This window comes from Mustela nivalis (assembly GCF_964662115.1).
Source record: "Mustela nivalis genome assembly, chromosome: 16".
Lineage (NCBI taxonomy): Eukaryota > Metazoa > Chordata > Mammalia > Carnivora > Mustelidae > Mustela > Mustela nivalis.
In genome coordinates this window covers 64,300,150-64,309,165 of record NC_139035.1, presented here as the reverse complement: position 1 = coordinate 64,309,165, position 9,016 = coordinate 64,300,150, and the positions used below count along the sequence as shown (strand labels likewise).

The window sequence follows — 9,016 nt, the reverse complement described above, 5'->3', positions numbered from 1 at the left end:
CCACTGCCGCCACCAACGCCGCCGCCATCTTACACTGGCCAGCGGCCGCCACCACCACCGCCTCCGCTCTCGGCGCCTGCGCCTGCGCCGCCACGCTTTCCGGCCCCGTTTGCGACGAGGTGCTGGAGGAGACTGAGGGAAGAGTGGTCGCGCGAGCTCTCGGCTCCCAACCCTCCTCGGAGGACGCCGAAGGGGCGGGGCTTAGGACCAACGGCAAACAGGGCGAGGGGCGCGTGCGCAGTCCCGGGAGACGGAGTTGCTCTCGCGGCGGGTTCCGGCGGCGCCGCTTTCCTCGCGCGGGCAAAGCGGACGCGAGCTGGGGGCCTCCCCGCGTGCGGCGGTGGGGTGGGAATAAACTCCGTGTCGGGCGGGCTGGCGGGCGACCTCCTGGGCGGCCTCCATTTTGCCCTGCTTCTCGATACTGGGAACGGGCGGTTGTGGCTGGGTTTCCTCCGATGGCCCCGTTGCCTCGCAGCGGCCTCTGCACCCTCGAGCCCCGTTGCCCCCGAGACCTTCCATCCCCGCCTTTCCAGATTGAGAGAAGGGCTTGGGAAGCTCAGGTGCCGCGGAGCTCTTGCACAGGCTGTTTGCCGGGGCGGGTGCTGGGCGGTGGGTTCCCCGGCGTGGCCCTGGTGCTGTGCGCTCTGCTCGGTTCGGACGCCCGGAGGCAGCCTGCAGAGGTCTGGAGAGGCGGCTGCCAGGCGCGGGGATGTGGGTGCAGGCAGCTAGCTGACCCCTCTCACCTCCTCTATCGCTACCGTGCTATTATGTCATTATGTATTACTTAGACTGTCGCAATGGACACCTAGCTGGTTTGTCTGCTTCCACTATTTACCTGCCAGTTAGACAGAAGGCAGCCGGGGTGACCTTTTAACACGCAAGTCAGGTCATATTATTTATCCCAAATCTTCCTCATCACACATTTAAAAAAAATAAAATGATCACAGTGGCTTCCAAAGAGGGCCTCACGTTTGTTGCACCTGTTTCTCTGATTTCCTCTCCTCCCATGCCGCCTGCCTCTGGCTTAGCCCCATTGGCTTTCGCTGCTCTTTTAACTCCAGCCAAAGCATGGCCCACCCTTAAGGTTTCTGCATTTGTTCCCCTTTCGTGGGATAGTCGCCTACCAGATCTTTACCAGTCTGGCTCCCTCCACTCCGATCTCTACTGAAATCCTACTTCTGGGTGGCAGCTCTTGACTGTTCCAAGGCAAACGGTATCACACACCGCCATCGTCCTCTGTCTTCTCACTCTGCATTGTTTTTTCCTAACTTTTTTTTTTTTTTAAATCTGTGAACACTTAACCTATAATTATGTATCTGTAATCTAAGTATACCAATAGAATATAAGCTCTATAACAGCAGGGACTTGATCTTTCTCATCGTTGTAACCCCAGCATCTAGAAGAGGATCAGAGCACAAAGTAGCTCTCTGATGCCTTACCACTCCATTCTTCATTCGCTCCGGCAACATCTGTTGAATTCCTGTAGCGTGTAAGGCCCTGTTCTAGGTACTGGGGTTGAAGCAGTGAAAAAAACAAACCCAGATGCCTGCATTCGCAGAACTTAACTTCTTTCTTAATGCAGGGTTGGGACTGTAAGGGGAAGACAGGGCCACACACACGAAAACACTGTCATGGAGACTAGCTGCAAATAAAGCAGGGTTCACCTGAGCAGATGTGCTCTTTCACAGAGGGGGTTCAGGGAAGTCCCTCTGCTGGGGTGACATTTGAATAAAGATTTGAAGTGAGAGAGTGAACCATACACACAAGGGAGAGAACCTTCCAGAGCTGAAACTTGAGTGTACTTGTACCCAAAGAACAGCGGGGAAGCCAGCGTGGCCAAGAAGCAGGGAGGCAGTTAATTAGTTTGGAGATACACGATGGAGGCCAGATCGCTCCCAGATTTATAGGCCAAGGAGAGGACTTTGGATTTTATCTCCAAAGAGTGCTAGAAAGCCATGAAGGATTCTAAGTAAAAAATTGACACAATCTGATTTATAAGTAAAGAGATTTACTCTGGTTGCTTGCTTCTTTGAAAACCGCCGAAGGGAAGCAAAACAGAAGCTGAAAGACCAGTTAGGAAGCTATTGCAAAAGATCTGCAAGACTAGTGTTGCAGTGGACGTGGTAGAAAGTAGTTGGATTCAGGCCATACTTCGAAGGTGGCAGAGGTGATTTGCTAATAGTTTGGGTATGAAGTGCAAGATAAAGAGTCAAGCTATCTCAGATTTTTTGACCTGAGTGACAGGGTAAGTAGTAATGCCATTTACTGAGATAGAACTCCAGGCAGGAGGAGGGGAGCAGAAGGGTTTGTTTGGGTTTTTTGTTTGTTTGTTTTTTGGAAAAATGTCCAGTTCTATTTTACACATGTTAAACTGGAGATGCCTTTAGATTTCCAAATGGAGCTACTGAGTAAACAATTGAAATATGAATCTGAGGTGCATAGGAAAAGACAACTGGGGGTATAAACGACATATATAACCATGGAGTGGGGACCCTCTAATCCCAAGGCACCCCAACTAGTAAAGGTCAGGGTGGGGAAAAAAAATCCAGCAAAATTTATTTATTCAGAAGAAGCAACCAGGAAATGTAATTTAAAACCTGAGAGTAAGGGGTCTTATAAAACAAATTTCGTAAATGTTTCAAGAAGGACACTATCAACTGTCATTCTTGTTGAAGAGTTTGAGGTTAGGATGACTGGAAACTGACCACTGGACTGGGAAACACGGAGGTTAAGACTGCCAACAGGAGTGATTTTAGTGGAGCTACGGTTACTGGGACCCAGTTACTATGCTTTGATGGACACCATTGCTCTTACCACCAAATCTTATTTTGGGCTTTTCTATTGCGTTTGAGGTTGTGATGATCCTTGACCCCTTCTAAAAACTCAATCTCACAGACTTCTGTGACATGTATGTCACAGTTTGTTCATATCTCTTGACAGTTTGTTCCATGAGCTTTTCCTCCTCTTCACTCCAAAGTGATCTTGTGCATTCTCACAGTTTAAACTACCGTCCAGATCCCCAAGCCTTTACTGCCAATCCAGGCTTCTCCTTCAAGCTTTAGAATCACATATTTGATAGCCAATGGCATTTAAAAAAAAAAAAAAACGCTTTATGAGAATGAAATTCACATACGATTCCCCCCTTTGAAGTGTGCCATTTGAACGGCTTTTAGTACATTCACAGATATGTGCAACCACCACAGTTTTCCACCATTTTTATCCTCTCAAAAAGAAATCCAGACCCTGTGCTATTCTCCCCTATCTTCCCATCCCCCTCCAGCCCTAAGAAACCAGTAAGTACTTTGTGTCTATGGATTTCCCTCTTCTGGACTTCCATATAAATGAAATCCTACATTTTTGTGTGTGATTGGTTTCTTTCACTTAGCAGGTCTTCAAAGTTCACCCGTGTTGTATCATGTATCAGTATTTCATTGCTTTTTATAACCAAATATTGTTCCATTGTATGAATATTCCACATCTCATGTATCCCTTCATCTGCTGATGGACAGTTTGGCTGTTTCTTAAGACTGTTATGAAGAATGCTGCTATAAAAATTCATGTTCAAGTTTCTGTGTGGACACATACGTCCATTTCTCTCAGATCTACATCTGGGAGTGGAATTTCTGGGTCACATGGCTAATTCTAAGCTTAATCATTTGAGAAACTGTTTTTCAAAGCAGTTGTACCATTTCACATTCACACTAGCAGTGTAGGAAGGTTCCAGTTTCTACCATCCTGGCCAATATTTGATTATCTGACTTTTTATTTCCAGCCATCCTAGCAGACAGGAAGTGGGATCTCACTGTGATTTTGGTTTGCACTTCCCTGAGGACTAACAATGTCATGTATCTTTCATGTTTATAGACATTTTCATCTTCTTTGAAGAAATGTCTAATCAGATCCTTTGCCCATTTTTAAATTGTCTATTTCTGAGTTTCAAGAATATATATTCTAGGGTGCCTGGGTGGCTCAGTGGGTTAAGCCTCTGCCTTCAGCTCAGGTCATGATCTCAGGGTCCTGGGATGGAGCCTGGCATCAGCATTGGGCTCTCTGCTCAGCGGGGAGCTTGCTTCCCCTTCCCCCACCGCCTGCCTCTCTGCCTACTTGTGCTCTCTCTGTCAAATAAAAAAATATATTCTAGATCCAAGTCCCTATGACGTGTATGATTTACAAATATTTTCTTCCATTCTGTGGGTTTTCATTTTTGATGGTGTCTTTTGAAGCGCAAAGCTTTCTAGTTTTGATTAAGTCTAATTTATCTTTTTTCTTCTGTTTTTCATGCTTTTGGTTCCATATCTAAGAATCCCTAGCTAAGCCCAAAGTTATAACAGTTTTAACCCTGTTTTTTTCTAAGAGCTTTACTGTTTTGGTTACTACTTTTAGGTCTTTGACCTACTTTAATTTTATCTAATGTGAGGTAAGGATTAGGCTCAATTCTTTTGGATGTGGCTAGCCAGTTGTCCCAGCACCACTGTTGAAAAAACTGTTCTTTCCCCACTGGATGGTTTTGGCACCCTTGTCAAAAATCGGTTGACCACAGATGTGTGTTTATTTCTGGACTCTTCGTTCTAGTCCATCAGTATCTGTGTCTGTCCCTGTGCCAATAGCACACTGTGTTGATTACCATTGCTTTGTAGTAAGTTTTGAAGTCAAGAAGTATGAGTCCTCCTTCTTTTTCAGGACTCTTTTCTTCTGAGTCCACCACAATTTCATGTGATTTTTAGAATTACCTAGTCAATTCCCACAAAGAAGTCGGCTGGGACTCTGATAGGGACAGCACTGAGTGTTTAGATCATTTGGGAGTGCTGCCGTCTTGATGATGTTAAGTATTCTGCTCCATGAACATGAGATACCTCTCCATTTATTTAGATCTCCCTTGTTTCAACAACGTTTTGTATTTTTCACAGTATTGGTTTGCACTTCTTTTGTTAAATTTGCTCCAAAGTACTTTTTCCCCCCAAGAATTCTTTTTATGTTATTGTGAACAGGATTGTTTTCTTAACTTCATTTTTGGATTACTCATTGCAAACGGATAGAAGTACAATGGGTTTTTGTAAACTGATCTTATGTCCTTAGAATTTCCTATACAAGATCATGCCATCTGCAAATACGGCTTTATTTCTTCCTTTCCAATCTCAGAGCCTTTTTCTTTTCCTGGCCAGAACCTCCAGCACAATGTTGACTAGAAGCAGTGAAAGCTGATATCCTTGTGTTGTTCCTGATTTTAGGGGAAAAGTACCCAGACTTTCATCATTACGTATACTGTTAGCTGTAGATTTTTCTTAGATGCCCTTTGTCATGTTGGGGAGGTTCCCTTCTCTTCCAACCGCTGGTAGTTTAACTTTCCCAAAGTGAACTCACCTTTCCTCTACCTCTGTCAAACTCAGAACCTCTCCTATTCTTCTTTTTTTTTTTTTAAAGATTTTTATTTATTTATTTGACAGACAGAGATCACAAGTAGGCAGAGAGGCAGGCAGGGAGAGAGAGGGAAGCAGGCTCCCTGCTGAGCAGAGAGCCCGATGTGGGACTCGATCCCAGGACCCTGAGATCATGACCTGAGCCGAAGGCAGCGGCTTAACCCACTGAGCCACCCAGGCGCCCAGAACCTCTCCTATTCTTATCTCTTAGTTGACACCACTGTACTGTCTTAGGCCTGGATGCCCTAGAAGCAAAGCTCAAGAAGGGATTCTGTGCAAATGGTTTATTGAGGGAGTGCTCTCAAGTAAAACCTGTAACAGAGTGAGGAAAGCAAGACAGGATGGGGGGGAAGTTAGGTAAAGATAGGGGTTCCTAAGTTTACCCTCCACTGGGAACTCTTTGGCACATATATGGCACATCTGCCCCACCCTGAGGAAAGGGGGAAGAATCATTTGCTGATAACACAACCGATTACATGTTATCACTGATAATGCAATCTCTATCAGAATCCCAATGCCATCGTACCATTGTCTGTGATGCTGTCCCTTGGAGGCAATAACCTTCCAGGAATTTCCAGAAGTGGCTCCATTGGCACAGAGGACTATTCCCAAAAGGATGCAGCTGTGAGCTATTTGCAGCCAAGACTTCTACTTCCTAGTAAAGAAGATCTCGACGGGGTACCAATAATGCTTACTTCAGTCCACTTCTATCTAGCATTGCTCAGATCCACATGCTTTGTACACGTTCATTCTACCCAGGCAGTTTCTCCAGTGTTCAAATTAATCACAATTTGGGGGGACATGTACAAGAAGGGTCCCTAAGCTGTAAGTGGTATTGTCTCCCTTCTCTAGTACCCATTCTAGATTCACCTCCTCATTAGCTGGCACTTCCATTAGTCTAGATGGCTTATCCAAGAGTAAACCAGACCCTCAGCCCTGAGGGTTCTGAGGCCCTAGAGACCATGCCCTTAGGAGGATGTGATTGTTTACTTCCTCATTTACAGTTAGAACTGAGTAGAGGAGGACCGAGAGAGATCTCAAGGATCATATGTGCATCTTCCTCTCCATGCCCTATTAGCAGCAGTCCTACCTCCCAGGCAGTATGGGAACTTCTTTGCTTGATAGTCTGCAGGCATTAGGAGCTCCAAGTGACCCGAAGATGGCATATTTTTAAGTTTATTGAGATTCTTATGTTGAGCCTAATTGAAGGCTCTCCCACCCCACCCCAGCCTGCCGCCAAAACCAGGACCTCCAGACCCACAGAATTTAAAGTTGCAGGGAGAGGACATAAAATTTCTCAAGTAGATCACTAGAAGTGATGCTGAACAGGGTCACCTCTGTTTCTACCCTTGGTCCCAGAACTCTTGGATTCTACCTAAGGGCTGAGGATGAAGCACCCTATTATGGTCATGTAGGTTTATACTGTATTGTAAAGGACAGCACCGCATTCTTGCTGGCACCACCAACGTACCTTCCAAAGCGCATCCCAAGGCTCTACTGGGTCAGAAGCTTCTGGATGGAAAGGTATTTGATAGGAAGAGTATCCCTACTGCCATGTTCCTGTTGCTGCACCTGCTTTGTCATTAAATGGGTCCCTTGTTCCAAGGCATTATTATACAGGATCCCACACCAGCAGATCAAAAGTCTCTGAGTCTTTGGATGGTAGTACTGGCTAAGGCACTTTCAGCAGGATAAGCACAGTGAAAATATGTGATCAGAGGAAGCTGTTGGGTGTGACTTTTCCAGCATCGAACTGTTGCCACCAGGTGGCGGGCTCTTCTTGAGCAGTGGTACTGAACTAGGGGATCAGCACTGCTTTGTAGCTGACGGTTAGGTATTAAAAATAGCTAGGTCAGCCACGGGTAGGAAAGGAGTCCAGTGCTAATAGGTGGGTAAGTATCCATCTCTCCGGCAAGGTGATTCTTCTCGCGAGCACCCTGTGCAAGAACCCCGCGAGGTGAGGCTCCTGACCAAAGCATCCTATTCATGTGGTTATTAGTCAACACTTTTCTGGTGAATACTGTAACAAGTCCTGGTCTCACAGACCCACTGAAACGCTCTTCACCAGACCTTCTCCTGCATTTTTTTTATCTTGCACCTTCTGGGCTCCTGATCAACCAGCCCACTGGCTGTGAGAGTTCACCTATACTCTGGCCTCAGGCCACTTCTCTTTCCACACAAAGTGATCAGCTACACTGCCTGAAGAACTACTGGTTGAGGGGCACCTGGTTGGCTCAGTGGGTTAAAGCCTCTGCTGAAGGCTCAGGTCATGATCCCAGGGTCCTGGGATCAAGCCCCGCATCAGGCTCTCTGCTCAACGGGGAGCCTGCTTCCTCCTCTCTCTGTCTCTGCCTGCCTGCCTACTTGTGATCTCTTATCTGTCAAATAAATAAATAAAATCTTAAAAAAAAAAAATAAAACTACTGGTTGAGAATTTCTCATCATGGACTCTCAGGACCACTCTAGATGGGGCTGCTGAGAAGCAATGGTCCCTATTTGTCTTGCCCTAACGTATCAAACCAACTCATCCACCAACCAGACCTGGACAAAGGGTTGCAGGTATCCTGACATTGCCACAGGCATGATCTAGGACAAAGCTAGCCCCATGCAACAGACACAGGTAAACGGAGGCCTGGGGACCCTTGTTCATTTCAACTTACTTGTGCCCCCCAACTGTGTTTGGGCTTCTTCCCAAGTGCACCACTTCCGCTGTAAGACAGACAGCTGGTGTATCCGCCCAATCTCATGACCTGGCAGGTCTCACAGTGACCAGCAGGCTCTATGGACAATTGGTCACACAGTCACTTGATCCTTTGTGGTCAGGCACTGACTGGGTCGCTATTGGGGCCTAACTGTATGCTAGGAGATGCTTTTCGAATGACACTTTCTTTACTGCAGAGGCCACAGCCTTTCTCTAGAACCCTAGAGAACTATGCTGGAACTCTCCTACTGTGGATTGCCCTAGAATCCACACATCATCTTTCCCTACCACAGACACCTCTAGCACCGCAGAATTTTCCAGGCCATACGGCCCACGCAGCAGCGCTGCTCGTGTTGTAGCCTGGATCTGCTGCAGGGGCCTTTCTTGCATTCCCAAGTACAGAATATGGGGCCTCCCAAACTGGAAGAGGCCTACCACGGCACTGGGCTTCTTTCCTGCAGTAAAGGATACAAGATGCAATAGTTTACCCTTTGCCTTACAGAGAATGTCCCTGCACACTCCAGACCATGGGACTCCTACTAAAAACTTACTCGATGTAGTAGGACCCTGTAAGCTCTGCAGGATTTATCTTCCACTCCCTGGAATGTGTCTCACCAAGGAATCCAAAATACTTGACAATGTCTTTTCATCGGGTCTGATTAGCACACCCTTATTTCCTGAGTAGCATACACGAGCGTGACATTCTGCAGAATGCCCAGCTCCCTTTGGACTACACTGTGACAATGGAGGAGAATTAAGAGCCCTAGATCAAGACTGTGAAAATACACTGGTGCCCATCGCTTCTGAATGCAAATTGCTTCTTTCTGATGGGTACTGCAAACCATATTCACGGCATTACAGGGTCAACGAACTTTCTGTGAAGGGTCAGAAAGTACGT

At 46.5% G+C, this 9,016-nt stretch overlaps 1 protein-coding gene across 6 annotated transcripts in view; it reads right to left on the bottom strand.

Annotated features, from left to right (window-relative positions):
* The window catches only part of DCAF8 (DDB1 and CUL4 associated factor 8), a 38,969-nt gene extending 38,756 nt beyond the window's left edge, over nt 1–213 (bottom strand). For 2 of the 6 annotated variants that reach the window (XM_082704343.1, XM_082704342.1), the window contains exon 1: nt 5–183. The gene's annotated coding sequence lies outside the window, so the exon portion shown is untranslated. Of the gene's footprint in view, nt 1–4 lie in introns of all 6 variants that reach the window. The other 4 variants (XM_082704340.1, XM_082704341.1, XM_082704338.1 and 1 more) reach the window with 3 other exon arrangements.
* Nucleotides 214–9,016: the final 8,803 nt, after the last annotated feature.